Source organism: Dysidea avara, chromosome 3 (genome assembly GCF_963678975.1).
Source record: "Dysidea avara chromosome 3, odDysAvar1.4, whole genome shotgun sequence".
Lineage (NCBI taxonomy): Eukaryota > Metazoa > Porifera > Demospongiae > Dictyoceratida > Dysideidae > Dysidea > Dysidea avara.
Genome location: NC_089274.1, coordinates 23,926,407 through 23,946,901, shown reverse-complemented (window position 1 = coordinate 23,946,901; position 20,495 = coordinate 23,926,407). Strand labels below are relative to the sequence as shown.

The 20,495-nt window shown below is 38.3% G+C and overlaps 2 long non-coding RNA genes across 2 annotated transcripts in view; both read left to right on the top strand.

Moving 5' to 3' along the window:
• The window catches only part of LOC136250391 (uncharacterized), a 110,734-nt gene extending 103,980 nt beyond the window's left edge, over positions 1 to 6,754 (top strand). The window contains exons 2-3 of the long non-coding RNA XR_010698515.1: positions 5,063 to 5,117; positions 6,108 to 6,754. This is a non-coding gene — a long non-coding RNA (uncharacterized lncRNA). The remainder of the gene's footprint in view (positions 1 to 5,062; positions 5,118 to 6,107) is intronic.
• A 3,952-nt stretch (positions 6,755 to 10,706) lies between these two features.
• On the top strand, positions 10,707 to 20,359 carry LOC136250390 (uncharacterized). Its single transcript, XR_010698514.1, has 3 exons — positions 10,707 to 10,959; positions 20,003 to 20,068; positions 20,125 to 20,359. It is a non-coding gene; the product is annotated as an uncharacterized lncRNA (long non-coding RNA).
• The last annotated feature ends 136 nt before the right edge of the window (positions 20,360 to 20,495 follow it).

Genomic DNA, 20,495 nt, shown 5'->3' with positions numbered 1-20,495 from the left:
TTCACAGAGCTGGGGGTATGACACCTCCACAAATCACGTATGCCCTTCAGCTACAAATCAACAATCTCAAGCAATTTTGCCCACGCAAATAATTACAACTGCTTTAAAACTAGTCTCGAAAACGTATTTCTAAACAATACAAGCTCACAGTGATACAACACTAGTTTTTAATCATAAAGTATTGTCTTTCAGAACCCAATAATAACCTCACAAATCACACTACAGCAATCACACATGAGGTTTCAAAACAAATCACAAACCCAATTTCAATCGAGTCACAAATCAGGTTTCAAATCATGAAATGATTTCAAATCACGTACAGATTGCAAAGGTGTCTCACCCCTCGCACAGAGCAATACAGCTACTGATGTTGATACCACATATTAGTTAGCAGCTCTTGAGTAGTTCATGTGCAGACGCCCAATCATCCATTACATGTTTTGAAAAAACTACTTTGCCAACAAGTTAGCTATGTACATGCATCATACAATACAATAGTACTGTATGGTAGGGACCACAAAAGTGTGGGCATGGCCCATGAAAAACATCACCCAAAAACCAGCCTCACCTTTTCTGGAGAATGATGAAGCAGTACTGGTTAAGTAAAACTAAGCCCCAAAAAGCCTTCAGATCGACCCGAAACGTTTTCAACAAGTTGCTAGGAAACTTGAAGTGTTATATCCCTGATATTATAATGAAAATGCACAGTAGGGATATACACACTTCTAATTGTTTTACTGTGATTTGATATCATGCACTACTCCAGCTTGTTTCAGTACTTTTTATCAATGTGCTATGGTCCCTACTCTATAGTTGAAAATTCTAAAACCTTTTTGTGTGCTTGTTTATATAGCTTGAGATCAAGCCAAAATCAACCTAATCAAGTATCTAGGGTACATCTATAGGTGCATGGATTCTTATAGAGCATACATCAAGACACACGGTGGTGTGTCGTGCGGCCCAAGAAGTAGTGATGTGCGATATATCGAAAAAATATCGATTTTGCGATAATTTTGTCGATATCGTTATCGTATCGATTTTCGATACTGCTTTAGCAGATTTCGATATTTATCGAAAAGGTGATATTTTGCGATAATTATCGAAATATCGAAGAATATTTCAATAAATCTACAGATTGCGCAATCACGCTAGAAATGAAGGTTGGTTTTGTACTATCTAGCCATTTTAAAAACTTGTCTGCCAGTTTTCTAGGCTTATTATTAGTTTTATATGCAATAATTTGTGTGCAAATTGTATTTCAAGCATATTTATAAATATCGGCCGCCCACGCAATTACACCACCCACACAATTAAAAATTATCGAAAATCGTATCGAAATTTCGATATTTACCCCAATATTGTATCGATATAATATCGAAATAAAAATCCTGATATCGCACACCACTACCAAGAAGCCGGCGCGCAACACCTGTGAGTATATTAACAGGAAGAACGAAAATGCAATTTTCGCACCTCCGTAGCTCTGTGCTGCCTTGATGAAACAAGACGATTTTTGCTGTGGACACGCCCTCCAACTTCAGCACTCCACATTCCAAATTAGTCTCGCGTGGCCAGACCGCTATTTCAGCGCAGGGGCTTATCGATTAGAGATTATAAGCGCCCGCGCAGAAAAGGGTCTGGTCCAGTTCATATAGGCAAGTCGTCCTCAGCACCGTCGTCAACACTTGGAGTGCTGATCATAGGTACGTCATCTGACATTCACAATTATCCATATACGGCATTCAAACGCGTAAGCCAATGACGTAGTGACCATTGGGATGACGTGACCCCAATCAACACCCAACACCACGTTGTTGATTCTGTGAACGACTTACCTATACGAACTGGACCAGACCCTTTTCTGCGCGGGCGCTTATAATCTCTAATCGATAAGCCCCTGCGCTGAAATAGCGGTCTGGCCACGCGAGACTAATTCCAAATTTGAGTGAAATCGCTTCAAGCGTTTCCGAGATATGCGACTTCAAAAATTGGCTTAATGAGAGAAAACCATCATTATTATAATGAGACATAAACATTTACATTAACATTAAGGAATCCTCGGTCACATGCGACCACCAGACAGGGTTGGTTAAAAACACCTGGGTGGGCATGGCAAGGGAGTACAAAACATAAAGTAAGTATACATGCATGTACATTTAACTAACTAAAGAGTCAGTCTGGGGAGGCAGGAAACCACTCACGACAATCCCTAGCCATAAATATTCTTTGAGATGCTGTAATACACTTCTGCGAAGCAGAATCCAAAACTTTCCTTAGAGCTGCTTTGACACTAATATATCCTGGTGAACAAAATGTAACAGGTTCCATAAGTTCTTTACACAAGAAGGATGGTAGTGGCCTAGAACGCTGATTTCAAGAGTTTCGTAATAGTTAGGAACATTCAAACGATCTAATTCTGCTAACAGTTGCTGATACTCTACTTTGTTCTGCTTACGTAACCTGGCTGACCGAAGATGGTGTTCTGAATCCAATGGACAGGTCAACTCAAGTAAGGCAATAGAGTTGGTGGCAGTATTGTAAAATACAAGGTCTGGACGATAAGAAGTCACCATCACCTCTGGTGGAATTGTGGCTGGAGGTGACACATTGGCTTGCAAGTTTGGGAGATCAACAAAAACTTGGATAAATGGTAAATTTTCACAAAGATCAATAAATTGGTACGCCAAACATTGCAATGCCAAGTTATGCCAGTAGGTGTATCTATTCTGGTCCAAAGCCACTGGGCACCCACCGAGGCACCCACTCAAAATATGGGCGGTAGTGGGACGTGCAGAGTCACATAAGACACATCGCGCATTACACTGAATTTTCCATCTATGCAAATTAACCTCAGTTGGTTACGTGTCAGACGATGCCCTTAAAAGAAAGGATTCGTTTTTTCTTATTTTCTTCCTCTTTTCGCACACTTACAAAAACTGCTATAAAACGCGAATGCCATATCCGATTGCCTTGAAATTTGGCACACAGAAGGGGGATATAAAGGCGCATCTCTGTACCAACTTTGGCTGGAATACGATAAACAGGCAACGAGTTATGAGCGATTATTCACGAAAAATAACACCAATATGTTGTCACGCCTACAGGGTAAACCGCTTATGGGAAGAAACTGAAAATCGGTGGGTGAATAGGTTAACTATTGAACCACAAACCTTTTGTGGTTTGAAAGAAATCGAGCTAAAAACCAGGAAGATACAACGAAAAAACCAACAGTGTGTAACAATTACGCAAACGAGATTAGCTAATAAAAAAACTACTTGCTACGGCTATCAGAAAAACCGCTTGGGGTATTATTATTATTATTAATGCTTTACAATGCAACATACAACGTAATGCTTTGAAATTCGCTGTACAGATGGAGTAATCATCTTAGAGCTCTTCAATGGTGTAGAAGAATCAGACTTAAAGCCACGGAGTTATAACGCGAAATCCAACTTGGTGTAGAAAGTGCGAGATCGAGATACTCTAATGCACCATAGATAATGTATGCGTTCCTACTGGATTGGAAACGCCAGTTAAATTATTTTCCTATCCTAGTTACGGTGCGCCAATACATTGGGAAACTTGTTGAGTGGCTGTTTGGCTTTCTCTGGCTTGTTTGAAGGCCGGTTCGTAGGCGTGGACATTCCTTTTACATTGTTTATTGTGTTGCGTTGTGTACTGAACAAGAACACAGCGTGTCTGTGGGTACTGGGAGAAATATTGTTTGCGACAGGTGACAATGGCAGGTACGCACTAGCTAATAATTCAACAGCAGTACTATTTGCCAACTTCTCGTCACCGCATTTACACAACCAAAGAAATGTATGATACATTGAAATAAATTTTAAGCTACAGTACTGCTCAGCTTGAGCTAAACAATAGCACAAAGTAGTGCCTGTTTTCTGAAGTTTTATCGAAGTAGTGGAAATATACAGCGAAGCAGTGAATATCTAGCTAGCCTATTACACTCTGCCTGTTACAAGTGGTGTAAACAGCAGCAAAGAAACAATGCTACACTTTCTGTTTCTTCAGGAAATTTGCACAACCGTTTTGAAACCCCATATTTCACCTTTGAACCTGAATTTTCTTACGCTATTGTTTACTGCTCTCCAGCGTCCCTACCCAGTCCAGCCTCCAATTAGTGTAGGTGGTAACTAACCCAGCTGTAAACAACAAACACTGATTTGCTTGTTACAGGTACAGCGAAATCTTCCTCCTGTCGAGGCCACAAAGCTTACGCGCAGCGAAACAAGGATAGCCCATGACGTCACTATGTAAATAATACGGGCGTTTCCAATCAATGTAACATACATTATCTATGAATGCACCTATCAAAGTTTTGCCCCACCTACCCCCATGCGGGCAAACGAGGGGATTAGACAAAAATTTCAGCCCCAGGGGTGGGGGCTTTGATCTATGCTTGTAATAAAAGATTGAGAAATCTGATGGATGGTGGCCTCATAGGAAGGGGATTAGACCTCCAAATTTGCTCCAGGGTGGGGGGATTAGACTTAGAATTCGGTCAAATCCCCCTCCTTTCCCGCCATATCAGACAATTCAATGTATTTTAATGTCATTCAGCTACAGTATGAAAATGTACTGTTTGTTCAATTAGAAGTTTAAAAATAAAACTGATTCTAAAAAAACCTGTTAATTTTAGCAACTTTTATATGCTCACCTGTATAGCACATATATCATATAGGGGGGGGGTGGGTGGGGCAGCGGGCCGCCCACACACAAGAAGTGGTTGACAGTGAAAAAACAGTCTATAAGTATCATACAACTGTTTAAATATATACGTTCTTTGATACTGTATATGCATTAGTTTGCCAGTGATAGGTATAAACGGCAAAAAGAATGTAATGAATTGTCCGCCCACGCCCACGCCCAATTTGCGCCTTCGTTAAAATGGCCTTGCTCAAAGACGATTAAATGTCTATGACATAGTTTTCTGTATAAATACTTTGGTTTGTTTATCATGCTGTAATATTGTGCTGCTGTGTTAGGCTATAATAATATTAATGCTTATATTATTTAATGATGTTTGTTTCTATTACTTTAGTGCACGGTGGGAGGTGGAAGCGTCCATGATGACGATTGGGCAATGTGCAAATAAGGTGAGTGTATGCTTTGTAAAAAGAAGCCCTCGTAGCTGTGCAGGGCTCATCTTCTGTACAGCTCATCTTCTGTACAGATCAGCTTCTGTATAGTCTTTCATTATTTTATTTTTCCCGAGGGGTAGCCAACTCCCACGCAAAACACAGAAATGGTGTACCAGAGGGATTGCCAATGCCCACGCAAGCACCCAAATGGTGTGTACGAGACTCCCAATCTTTATGTATTTTTAAAAGCATTTAGTGAGATTGCTAACTAGTAACTACCTGTACAGTTGTTGATCTACATCTTGTTCTAGTTATTCATGATCGATCATTGTCTACTTTCTCCATTATTTTTACATGATTTTGGATTTAGGATTTGGTTTCTAATATATTTGTGTATTTCTGATTGGATTTCTCACATAGCATACAAGAGTCCCAAGGCATTGGCTACCCCTCGCTTTTTACCAAAAGCCAGTTCATCTCTACTTGACAAAGATAGTGTGACCAACTAATTATGATATTTCAATCTAAATTAAATTCTTGATCACAGATACACATTTCCCTTGTTGCTATATGTGGCGCACCACAAAATTAACTAATGTAAACAACCATTACCATACCTTGTAGTGTTTTATTTTTATGTGAATATGTATTGAAGTGTGTGTGTAGTGTGTGTGTGTGTGTGTGTGTGTGTGTGTGTGTGTGTGTGTGTGTGTGTGTGTGTGTGTAGTGTGTGTAGTGTGGGTGTGTGTGTGTGTGCGTAGTGTGTATGTGTGTAGTGTGTGTGTGTGTGTGTGTGTTTGTGTGTAGTGTGTGTGTGTGTAGTGTGTTTGTGTGTGTGTGTAGTGTGTGTGTGTAGTGTGTGTGTGTAGTGTGTGTGTAGTGTGTGTTTGTGTGTGTTTGTGTGTGTAGTGTGTGTGTGTGTGTAGTGTGTGTGTGTGTGTGTAGTGTGTGCGTGATAAAGATTTTTTAAATTCACCAATTTAAATGTGACTGTTTTTTCCACAGGTTTATATGTTGGAGAACTGCAAACAACTAACTTGAAATTTTTATAATGACCATTTTTAAAAAATATTTATTTGATTACATGTACAAAATACAAAGATGTATCACGTAATCAAAACAGTTATTAGCATGATGTACAAGGACTATTGACCATTGAAAAGTTGATGAATTAAACATTCAAGAACGGAATGCTTTTCCATTGCAACTCGCCCACGCAATAGAGCGCGCGCGTCACTAATAATCAGTGCTTAGCCGGGGTATGCGACTATTGGATTGAGATGGTGATTTTTATAAAATTATTTGTACCGTGTAAAACGTTCGTCACGAACGGTATAGCTAGCTGAAGTATTCAAGAAAGGATAGATCTAGCCTGGTATAACCTGGAATCGTTAAAAAGTTCGCGCCTGGATTGTTGGGGTGAGCCAATATTTTCATTGCCAATGGTTCTATGTGTAATGTTAAACCCCCTACTTTGTACCATGAAGAAGGCCGTATTAAGCTGTTACATTTTACGTGAAAGTAGATGTCATGCTCGCCATTCCTGCTAGAACCTGGAAAAGGTTAAAAAGTTATCTGGCGCTCCATAACAGAGCCTTGAAAACCTGCTTCCAGTGTAGACGCGTGTATCTTGTCAATAAAATTTTTTTTATTAAAAGTCGCTTAATTGTTGGATATGCATGGGGGTAGGTGGGGCAAAACTTTGATAAGCGCATAATAGAGCAGTTATCCTAATAGAGCAGTCACTCTGAAGAGAATTCAAGAGATCAGCTAGAAACAAGTAACCTGTATAGAGATCAGCTACAAACAAGTCAGTCGGTGTGGTTTGGTAGTGTAATGGCTTTTAATAGTAGCTGACATAATTATGCATTTGACGTTGTAGTACTGACTGCTAAGATATTACATTACACATTGTGGTTTCACATTAAGTTAACAGAATTTTTTGCATGTATGTGATTCTTGTTGAATGGTAGAAGAGGCATGTTTTTCTATGTGTCTATGTACTGTACAAGAGATTAACTTGGTTAGTGTGTAGTGAAACAGGCTTCTGTTTTGACCTACAGACACTCATATACTGTAATACGTAGTTCTCATTTTGTGGTGCTTTAGAATAGAAACATACCCTATATGGTGTACGGTGATATGGTATCTGGCTTCTATGTGTTAGAAATATAACCACTCTCAAATGATTGTTTCTATCCACTCTGTGTCACTAGTATTTTACTTTTGAAAGAGGGGTAACTTCTTTCTGTCCACATACAACTCTACATCATCATATACAGTACAGTAGTGACTAAGGGATCATGGAGGTTAGCACCTTTTCACGAAAAAGGTATTGATCAGAAACCAGCCTCACGATAGCCTCATGGTGCCTTGGTAGTATTGGTTACAAGCCCAAAAGTGTCTCCAGAATGACCAAAAATGCTTCAGATACTGTAGGTTGCTATGGAATTTAAAATTTTTTTATTTGGTGGAATCATTTGCCCGACTAACTAACTAATGCCTTCAAACAAGCGTAACTTAATAATGGCTGAGGCTAAAAGCTTGATTTTTATTCACTGTTCGACATTGCTATTGGCATACCGCAGCATGTACAATGCACGCATCATTAGACAACTATCCCTCTAGGGACAGTAAGCCTGTGAAGCAGAGACTCAGAAACCTGTAACTGAAAGCTATGCTGGATCATGGACTCACTTTGTCTTCCTCTGTGTCCCATTTCTTCTTGACATGTTGACAGTGTGAGGTGTTAATTCATGGTAGCACAAGTACGGCTTCCCCGGGAATTTTCCATATTTCCGTGGTGACTAAATTGATTGCAGAGGGGCTGTCTACTACTATTCTTCATAAAAAATGCTGTATCACTTCCAGAACAAAGCTCCCCCCTTCCTTTTGATGTGGTATGCACAAGTTCACCAGTCAGTATATACCTGCAGATATACTAGTTGACATTTAATCCCTATTTCAGTCATGGGTATAGACTGAAGTAAGGATTAACAATTTCCACTAGTGTATATGTGGCTCTTAACTTTTTTTTCCCTATGATCCCTAATCAAACTTATAATACCTAACCTTTCCTTCTAATACACTAATAATTGATCTTAAAGTGTCTACTCTAGAGAGGTCCCACAGTGTATATGTAATTCCAAGGGTCTTTGTGAAAATAGTGTGCTAAAGCTTGCTCAACTCCAATCACCTATGTGCTTTTGCACTGTTCAAACTTAAGAGGTGGCTACTCTATACAGGTGGCCAATAAGACAAATTCTACTGTAAGAGGCTTTGCAGTTGCTATTAATGTATGCAAAGCTGAAAAGTGCATAGGGAAAGCACTGTGTACATGATCTATTGTACATAACATACTTACATCTTTAGAGGTCATAGAATGTGTGACTGTGTATACCAGGAGCTTATAAGCGCAGAAGGCTTTGGTGCTTATCAGCTCCTGTGTATACTAACATGACAATGTATACCCAATGGGTGGTATACTGTATCTTATGCTATGCGTGCATTGTAGTCTTAGTGAATTGGAGATGACTCGTGATGACTTGTTGATTCAATTGTACCAATCCTCAGAGGCTTTTGCTGATAAGAATACTGTAAGTTAAGCCTGTCATGTTGTGCTGTTATGTTTCCTATTCTCTAGTCTTTACATCATTACTTTGAAGAGCTTATTGGACTGTCTGTAAGTATTGGTGTGCTGTATACATGTATGTATGTATCTGTGTATTGGGAGCTGCTAAGTCTGGTAGTGTGTATCAGTCTGTTTGTCTGTCTGTCTGTCTGCCTGTGTATGTGAATGTGCATATCTCTGCTTGCTGCAAATCACTGGCTAATTTTGAATTTGTTTCTGTGCTTTGAGACATTGGCTTTATTACAGTTGACATCAGTTTAAGAACCAGTACACATTTATACACATATTATTGCAAAATTAATGTGTGTACACCCAGCAGAACTGAGGGCGTGTACTCTTGGCAGAACGTTATTGTGCTAGAACGTTATTGTGCTAGTACTGTTACTACCGTATAATTTTTTTGGCAACAGTGAATATTTTGAAGAGAAGATACACAGAAACATATTACAAATGAAGCTAACGTACATATATTAATGAAGCGAGTCTGGTTTCAGCTTAAATTGGCAGTGATGTTAGAGATTGACCAAAACATCTCTTAGAAGATCTAGATCCTTGTAAACATCTGATGGTAGAATGCAAAAGGGAAAAAATATATGCAGCACCTTACCCATCCCATTATGGAAGCATAATGTGTATCCTACTTGTTGGAAAGGAGAGAGGCAAGGTGGTTATAAAACACAATTGCTTTGTCTGTCATTCCTCCTGTAGCTGAGAAAATCAATTGATTAAATGAACCGTGTTCTATTTCACATATTCGAGTCTCATATGAGCACTTCTTAGACATTTCATGTCTCCTATAAACAGCCCTAGCATTGGTGGAATAGTTAGTTGGAGCATGGGGATTAAAACTTGTACATCAACATAAGTCTTCTTATGTCAACCTCCCCAAAAGCCATTTGTAGCAATATCTAGACGAGCGCCATCTTCAGTGTTTGATGAAGCAAGGATGAACTGCTCACCAGTTATTGGTTACAAATGGGGCTCAATTTCAACTTCACTGTACTGTACAATGCAACCTCTTAAAGATTTACAAGCAATTCCTATTACACTAAGGTCAAGGCTAGTCTCAATAATTTTGTCAGTTCCACTTTTTATTTTCCGAAAAGAAGACAATTCCCCTCAATAGAAGCAAACATTTGTAGTAAACACCTAGTTGTGAAGAGGTTACATACGTTATATTCATATTATTTTGTCATTGTTCTGACATGTGCTCTCTTGAATAGGATGCTCTGGGCTTCGCTGTTCTTGTAACTAGCAAATTAGTGTTTATTGTTTACAGCTGGGTCAGTTACCACCTACACTAATTGGAGGCTGGACTGGGTAGGGGCGCTGGAGAGCAGTAAACAACAGTGTAAGAAAATTCAGGTTCAAAGGTGAAATATGGTGTTTCAAAACGGTTGTGCAAATTTCCTGAAGAAACAGAAAGTGTACCATTGTTTCTTCGTTGCTGTTTACACCACTTGTAGCAGGTAGAGTGTAGTAGGCTAGCTAGATATTCACTGCTCCGCTGTATATTTCCACTGCTTCGATAAAACGTCAGAAAACAGGCACTACTTTGTGCTATTGTTTAGCTCAAGCTGAGCAGTACTGTAGCATAAAATTTATTTCAATGTATCACACATTTCTTTGGTTGTGTAAATGCGGTGACAAGAAGTTGGCTAATAGTACTGCTGTTGAGTTATTAGCTGGTGCGTACCTGCCATTGTCACCTGTCGCAAACAATATTTTTCCCAGTGCCCACAGACACGCTGTGTTCTTGTTCAGTACACAACGCAACACAATAAACAATGTAAAAGGAATGTCCACGCCTTCAAACTGGCCTTCAAACAAGCGAGAGAAAGCCAAACAGTCACTCAACAAATTTCCCAATGTATTGGCGCACCGTAACTAGGATAGGAAAATAATTTAACGGGCGTTTCCAATCCATTAGGAACGCATACATCAGGCGGTTCACGCGTTATCATCAGGTAATTATCTGGCTTTAAAGGTATGCTATATTCAGGTAATACCTGACAACTGGTAGTGCGCCCCAGTATACTCATTGTAGAAGTTATTCGTATACTTAGTATACGTCGGATGCTGAAACGTGCATACTAGTAATGGATTGTGGCCTGGCTCTCGGCCCGGGCTACTGATCTTGTAAGGATGTGAGACTGATGTCAACACGAATAACTTAATAAATACGTTCCTGGATGGGTAGCTACCAAGTTTCCTGCTTGAGTCCTGGTGAGTGAAATGATTGCCGGCCAGAGTGGTCGGCGTGCATGTACATGATGTGTCCTATTTTGATGCACTTGACATCCTCATTTTCTGAGGTTTGTGCATAACTAAATAGTAGTGAGTCAGGACTTGAATAGGCTTTCATTTTGGAGATAATACACTTATCAATGTTTCCCCACTACTATGAACACGGGCAGAGATGGGGATAAGTGGAGATCACATTAAAAGTTCTAATCTCCACTACCTGGTGGTCTTGCTATCCCCTACTATTCCCGTGGTCTTCGGTCTTCATGCTCGGCTTGGAACTACATCACTCAACATATCTTTTAACATACATGATCTAGTAGACAGCACGTGAGCCTTGCATGCAAAAGAGATAGAACTTAATGTGAGAATAAATCTCAGTGTTTGAAAGTAAAGACTGAGAGCGATAAAGCTCAACAAGATATCACCTGTGGTTAAATGCCCCACTACCTGGGGAAAGGTTGGTGGCTGATTCCCCCACCTCTACTCGTGTTTATAGTAGTGGTACAAAGCATTGATAGGTGCATTATTCCTATGTACTGATTCAATCCTCAGTACACCAATTGCAAGGATTAGTCTGCATAAACCTTATCTCCATGACCAGTAACTTCCCTGCGGTGTTACAATGCTGTGATCAGTATGTGGTTGTGTATTTAAGATACTGTGGATTTGCTGACCGTTAGCTATACAAGGGGGTGGTACTCCAAAGTATTGTGTACTATGACTATGCCTATGATCTTCATTCTTGGTCAAAGTGCAAAATAGGCCTTGACATTAAAAGGACGCTTAACTCTTAATTAGTCAAATTCTCATAAAACTCACATTCACATTGTATTTCTAACACATATGTGACTTTATAGTTGTCCTGTGAGCTACTACAAAAATTCCTTTTGACATTGATTTCGACCTAGGATGAAGATCACACTACACAATAGATTGTAGTGTCACTCATCTGTGAGTTGCAGCACTCTTAAATTTGTACATGAGATTAACTGTACCTTGTGCACAAACAAGTATCTTCAATAGCAGGCCTTCATCTAGTCGGGGGGGGGGGGGGGGGGGGGGGGGGCAAAGGAAGGTTTTATGAGAGTGGGGGAGGGCAGTAGTGTAAAGATCCATGTGTGCATTTAGGTCTGGGGACATGCTCACCAGAAATGTTTGTATTTTAGACTCTTGGAATGCTTTTGGTACATCCTCAGGTACCTGAGAATAACATGCCGCTGTGTTTTGTTGCTCCTAGTGCATTCTCAAGTATCTGCGAATAACTTGCCAGTTAATTTTTGCATTTTAGGGGCATTCTCAGGTACATGCTGCTCTAGGAATTTTTTTGTATTTTAGACTTTCTAAGATTGCTTTTGATACATTCTAAGGCACTTTGATTTAAACTACTGAAGGGTGGGTGGGGGACAGTTTGTCAAGGTGGGGGGGCAGGGGTGGATCCATGAGTGGCAAGGAGAGGGTCACAAACAAGCTAAGTAAGATGCTAGGTAACAGTTTTATTTATTTATTGTATATTATCCACCTAATTAAGGACCCACTATACTGTAAGCCTGTGTAGCAGCTCATTTGACTTTGATTTAAGGTGAGTTTGTAATAAATGGTCATGGTATGCATACAGTGTACTTCTTGAGTGATCACTTGATTTTGGCCTGAGAAAGTTTAGCAATTCTGAATCAATTAAAAGATATATGACTCCTCCACAAAGGGAAGGAGAAGGGTGCATTTTGTCCCAAATGCCCCATGCATTGGTTGTGGGGATGAGGATCTCTCTAGTACTAAACTTTCGGACCTTACTAGCTTAAAACCCTTCTATTCAGAATTAGGTACAAGCTACTAAAACCTTGTTATTTTGTATGAAATTATAAATTTTCGTTTTCAAAATTAGTCGTTTACATGTAATTCTGTAGTTACATCAATAAACAATAAAACAATCATAGACAACTATATCTATGATTGCAAAGTTGCATAGACTAAAGTGTGTGGTCAAAGTGGATATTAATAGTAAATATTATCTCCCATATGTAACACTTTCACACCTCAGATCAAAGGAATTCTTTATGCTACAAATGTGATGTGGCACACTTAGCAGTGCAACATCTAGATGTCGCACTGCAAAGTACTCATTACTGCATTCCACAAACTGTACAGCTTTAATGCTTCTTACTATTGAATACTGTAGTAAAATGTATATGAAACCTATATAACCAACATCCACTTTACATTGTGGGCTTCAGTGATCTCCTGTGGCCTACAATTGAGCCTCCTGTGGCTCTCAATTGAGACCAACCGAATCCCACAATCAAAACTGTCTCATGGTGATAAGGTTTCTTATACATTTTGAAAACCTTACATGGTAAGTACTAGTGTTATAGTAAGAGCTAATATGAAGCTTCGATATAGTAACAATAATGATATATTCAACCAATACAGAGGATCCTGGACAAATTCCAGACCACATTAAAGGCACCCTCAACCACATCAAAGGCATTTAACTTAAAAGTGAATTTAGCAGCTTAAAACTACTGTAAAAGTAACTTGAAAGGGTTAGAACTGCTTTAAAAAGCTACTTTGAAGTGTAACATATTAGTTGCAACACTGTAAGTCGTGCATTACCTGATATGTACGCCCTCGGGCATCGTGCGTACATATCAGGCAATGCACTCCCCACAGCGTCACAACCATTACATGCAGCATATACCCTTTGAAGATGGTGATGTGTGTGAAAACAGGACATGTGAGCATGTATATTGGCCTACATTTTTGTACTTTCATCACTCTTAACATTATACATATTATTCTATTCTAGTAATAAGATATGACCTGTTGTGTGATGGTGTGTAGTTTGTGCCCACGTGCCTTATTTTTGCATCTGGGGTATAGTCACATATACAAATAAAATTACTTGTACAAAAACATAGTAAGTATATATAGTAGCATGTTATTCAATTATGTTATTCAATTTAAGGAGTCCAGGGTGGTGATTTTGAAGTGGTGTTGTAGTATGGAAAAGGATTGTTGATAATTTATTATATATTGAAATTTTGTGAGTATTACAGTCCCAGCGCTACATCTGACATTTTCTACAAGTGGAAATTTCCTTCAAAAGTTTCTATACATGCAATATACCCTGGTAATGAATAGGAATCATATTCCTTGCTTGACATAGAGAACTTGTGCCATGTAAATTAATATCCATCACCTTCCAAATTACATGTTAACAGTCCACTGTGCCATGTAATCTATATAAAATTGTACATATTATATTGATGTGACCTACATTTCTAGCATACTAGATGCACAATGAAATGTCTGCTGATGCTTAAACTTTGAAACATCTTCTTGGAGATCCTTACATCTTGTGAGCTATGTATAATTCTGTAAACTTGATTCCAGTTACGTATAGTTTGGGCCTAAAACTCTGTTTCATTGATCATTGACCCACTATTTTATAGCCTTGACCATTGATGCATTCGCAATGCAAGTGGATAACTTAAAAATATATCATCATTGGGCTGCACAGTTTGTTACTAATAATACGTACATGGTAAGAAGAATAGAACTAATAGTTAGGCACCAAGACCAAGGGAGAACATAGTCTGGCAGCGCCCTTTCCTTCACTTTTAGAGTAAGGGTCTGGTAACTGTAGTATACGGTATTTGTGCTACCAGAATTCAAATGTGGTTTCAAATTGCGTGTGACGTAATAATTTACCTGTTTTCAGGCTGTTGTAACTCGGCAAAGAAAGCACAAAACTTAATACTTCTCAACGTAGGTCTACAGCGTGTATATCTTGGAGTCTCGCTCGGAGAGTATCAGCTGCTTTCCAACTATCCCGAATTCAGTAACTATGGTTATGTGTTATTCATGATACAAACTACACGTTTTATGTCACAAATACTTATTTAAACTGGATATTGCAATTTGATTGGCTCTACCACTATAGTGGTAGTAGCACAAGTACCCTATACTACGGTTACTAGACCCTTACTCTAAAAGCGAAGGGGCGGGCGCTGCCAGACTAGGGAGAACAAAGTAATTTAGTAATATCATAGACTAGAGGCAGTAGCATGCCAAGTGCAGTATAACAGTGCTACTGAAGGACTACTAGATTAGCAGTTTGTCTTTGTGTTGTAATAGTTTATCATGTACAAAATTGCTTGAGGGCATGCATGTGACTAAGTGGGCATGTGAAAGTGATAAGTGATTTAGTAAACCTCTAAATGAGTATGATGTTGTCTAAAATAATACTAAACCAGCTTGGCCAGGCGACCTGAAAGGAGGCCTGCATGTGTAATAGTCAGATGACCTGACCAATTCAAATATAACTGACACAACATTGTAACTTATCATAGAAGATGTGCCCAAACACCTTAAAGAGCAGTGATACTGTGTCAAAAATGTGTTCTTGAGTCCTGCTGTGCTAGAAGCAATTTAAAGTTCAGCTCTATTATCTATGGCTGTTCAGTCATTTGTTGTATAATCAGTATAAATAACTGTCTACACTATGTTGCTAGTAAGGAAGCATTATAGTGAGAACAATAATTGTTACTGAACTTATGACACCTGTCACACATGGCACTTCTATCAGCCAGTAGCTGACGATGTTAAACACACTATGTGCTGCCAATGATTGTGAGCAGCACAGAAGTTATTCAATAAGTAGCAACCACGCAATAATGCTTTTAAATACTACCAACAGCAAATATAAAAATATACATGATGCCCTGCAGCTGTGGTATGAATCAAAATTGTTAGCATAAATAGGTAAACATGGCTATGATTCTGCATGTGTAAAGTAGCGGCTCCTACACTTTTGTTTTTTTTAGTCAACAAAAATAAGTCTGCTTTCAGTGAGTGTGTGCATTCTGCTGAAATCCTTATTGTGGGCCTGATAACACAACATCTGTTGGTGATGTGGCTTCCCTTTGGTGAATTTGTAGACAAGACAAGGTGAGGGGATTTTCTCACCTTGCTTTTGTTGTAATTAATTGTGGTTCCAACAGCTCCAGGTTTGCACACCTGGCCTAAATGACTAAACAGTTGAAGTTAATTTGGTTGTCATCATTTGTGATCATGTGCCATATGCTATACATTTGGGGTTGCGTATTGGAGGATGAATTAGCAGAACTGTACATTCCATGGTTACTGTACACATACAAATTTTCAAGGGACATAATTTTCATGGATTTTGCAGTTGCTTTGCTTTCCGCGACATTTTCATCCTTGAAAATTAATGATTATCAAGGTTAGTTCTATGCTTTCTAATAGATAACCTCAGTGAGAAATGACTGATCCTCAAAATAAAACCACGAAAATCATGAAATTCATCGATCCCGAAAATTACATACTGTACCTCAAAAATTTGTACATATATGGTGGTATATTATTTGGTCATTCGCTTTAAGAAAAGTGCTGTATCCGAACAATGAAACATCCAGACTCTTTGCCTTAGAACATTTAGAAACCACCTAAAATCAATATACTGTATTATACACAAACAGGTAGAATGTACCCACAAATACGAACCTGTCTTTCATATCAAATGATACGTACAGTAAATTTAGATCACAGCAGATCATTAGCTAGTTTAAATCAGGTGTTTAAGTAACTTGCCATGCACAAATGCTGTATACATCACTGTCAAAGTAGTACCAGTCTTTAATAAATAGCATGATGGTATAAACTCAGGTTACTGCAAAATTATGTTGCCAGATATAAGCATAATGAACAGGAGATGTATGCAAATTGTGTGTAAAATCATCAATTCTAAAAACCAATTTCATAAGCATGTTATAGAGAAATCTATTAGATAGCCCCCATGCAGTGTTCATTTATTTATTATGAGCCACTTGATCAGCCCTGCCTCATGGTTTTTCTTGTAAGCTGCTTCTCTCCCCAAGCTCACGAGTGATATAGCACAAATATCCTGATACTTAAACGTACTGATTTTCCAGATCACTTTATGGGTGAAGTTGGGACCTCCCAACTGTCCACATTAACAGGTTTCCACGTAACAAATCATTTTGTTGTTTGATTATCAACTAGCAGTGGAACCTGTTAATAATGTTAATAATAGACACTTAATCATATGTGGACACCTGTAAAATCCAGAGTCTGGACATTTAGTAATGGTCTCAAAGTATCCCTTAGCATATAAATCGACCATGATAAAGAGGAAGCTTTGAACCATCTTTATTGCAATGTTATACTACACCATATTAATTCTAAAAGAAAGCTAAACTAATATAACACCATTGCTTACTTTTGCTTAGCTTTTTGTTGTGTAAGAAACATGTTTATGTTATAAAATATTTTCCAGTTTTTCTTCCACAACGTACTACAATATTTATACCTTCAATCTTTCTACACAAATTGTAATCATTGATATACCAATAGCCAGTATAATAACACAATATTGTAGTTGTATACAAATGTTGGTATCATGAAAATCATAATAAGTTGTAATTTCAAGCTAAAAACAAAGAGCATTTTTCAGAAATTTATCAGGTATGGATGGTTTACTGGTACATAGGTAGGTGCAGTCAAGCCCAAATATCCCATCAAAAAGTTTTAATGCACTACGTACAAGTATCTCAAAGACTTTCACAGGACTAGTAACCTGTAGAAGGTTGTACCATGTCTCGCAGGTGAAGGTATGGGCACCTGAAGTCCCATGTGGACCTTCACCCACTATGTGATACATGGACAGTTGGCATTTACTTCTCCAGTGACACCAGGCTGTGAGGTCCCCATTGAACAGCTGAATAGACTGGAGTAATGTAAGTAAAGTTTCTTGCTCAAGGAAACACCAAAATATCAATTGGTGTAACCAGACATCGAACCTATAGAACCTTAATTTTCCATTATCAGGCTGATGCTCTAGCCACTTGGCCTGATATTACACACACGCACGCACGCACTCACACACACACACACGCACGCACTCACACACACACACACACACACACACACCACACATCACACACCACACATCACACACCACACATACACACACACACACACACACACTCGCTCACTCTATTTAACAGGCATGCAGGTAAGGCTCTACATATTAGTGAAAAACTACGCACATTTGGTGAGTTTAAACTCTTAATTATGCACTCATACTGTTGAATAGACAAGACTACAGTTTGTATGTGCCTCTAATATGCAAGACCGAGAATGTGGTGTACATGTATATCGCTAATGATGCTTAATGGTTGAAAAGGTACTTGAGCAAACTTAATGTGAGTCCAGTAGTCCATTCTAGTAATCCAACCCAGTACTCTAGTGCAGTAATCCAAAAGTCCAGTCAAGTGAATGGGTATACATCCATAAACTTTATGTTTGCTTGTTGTAAGATCTACATGACAAGTACTGAGTATCATTACAAATATCAAAAACAAATGCTGAGTTGGGAGTTGTAGTTAATTGGTGTGACTACAGTTGCACCATATAGGAATTAGACCACAACTCCACAGTAATTTGTGTACACGTGGCCACAATAAACTAGTCATCTTGCTATCCCAAACTCTGTGAGAAATGTATATACTCAAGAATTAAAACATACTATCTTTTGGAGTACCTAGTCTGATGTATATGATATTATCTGCATGGAGGCACTTCTTATATAAACAGACTTTATTTCCATTTTAGGATGTGTAAGACAGTCATCAGCCAGCATATGCCATTTGTTCACCAAGTGAAATTAGCTGGCATACATATAACCTGAAACTTTTGTGAAAATATATTGAAGTAATAGCTTGTGTATAGGGGTAGAAATATTAACTAATCCTTTATATCCCATTCAACTTACTTTTTGTAAAATTAGCTAACTATAAATTAGGTTATAACTAGTTGGTTTCATGTCCTTGTTTGTTACCATTTCACCCAGGGGAAGAATATACTGTATGCAATGGAAATGGAAAACGGAAAAAAGTCAAATCTTCATGACATGTATATTAGGGTAAAACTCTTACTTAGTGGCCACCTCCCAAAAACAGCCTCATTACAAAAACCACTTCTGTACAAGGTCATAAGATGACAAAGGCACACTTATATCCAAGAACATTACAGTGACTACCTCCTTACAATAACCACCTCTTTACAAAGACCACTTCTTAAGATTTCATAGCTAAGCTACAAACATGTATTGTATGTATGACTTATTCACTAACTCTCCTAGAAAATGATAGGTACTTATGGTCATCTTTTGAGACTGCATTTTCTTTGATACAGTTATAGTTTACAACACTTTATGAGAATATCCATTACAAACCAACCAACTGATTTATGGTACAGATGGTCTGATCAGACCAAAATATGGAGGATGATATTGATCTTACCATGGGGTCATAAAGAGGAGATACATCATTAATTTTCTGGGGTGTACATATTTTACACATTATAGTATAGGTCCTGGAGTATACCTGGCTATAGTAATGGGTTGGGATTATGATGATTGTATACAAATTCATTATTACGTTCGGTTTTTGTAAAGAGGTGGTCATTATAGGTCATTAAGTATGCCTTTGGCATCTTCTAGACCTAATTGCAATGTGGTCTTTGTAACGAGGTGGTCTTTGTACAGAGATGGTCTTTGTAATGAGGTGGTTTTTGAGAGGTGGCAACTAAGCAAGAGTTTTACCCTAGTGTATACATGTAAATGAAGATTTGACCTTTTCCGATTTCTATTTTCTGTTTCCAGTTTCCATTTCCACTGCTTCCAATTCCCCTGTTTGGTTTTAATGCATGATTACTAGATACTATGTAACCATTGTTGTAACATAGTTACAGTACAGAGAAAAGTAGCTATAGTTATCCCAACGGACTGCATATATAGACAACTCATAATTTTAAAATCCTGCATGATGTTTCTATTCTGAAAGTCAAATGTTACACAAAATGTTCTGTACTGTGCATGTACATCTGTACATGTATTGTGTTCATATGTAGTAACTGCATGTCTATATTCAATTTATTCATGGTGGTGGATGTTAGTGACCCACATGATTTTATTTAATAGATTAAAGTGACATGATGGGATTTCAACAGTTTAGTGATGCAGGCCATTGATGCTTGTTTTACATAGGTAAGCTATAGTTTATATACAGTGCAGTTGAGTATGCCATTAAGTATAACTAACAGGTCATTCTAAGGAGACATGGAAAGGAACTCTTACTGCAGCACTGCATCAAACAGCAATACAGCAGTTACGATGTTGCATATTTAAACATTCTGTGTATACATATTCAGTGTACATGTGATAGAAGTGTATTTATATTGATGCAAATTAAACCAATACATGCCGTAGTTGTACTTTTTCAAATATAATAGATCTGTTATGCTGTAATATACTGGCACAACAGTGTGGGCAGATAATATTATGTGTGTTTTATAAGAGTGATTGCAAGTTCAACAGCATGTACTGTGTACAGGTATATCATGCACTGTAAAACATAATATGCAGAGTACTAGTGTATAGTACATATGGTTATAACCTTAGTGTAATCACTTAA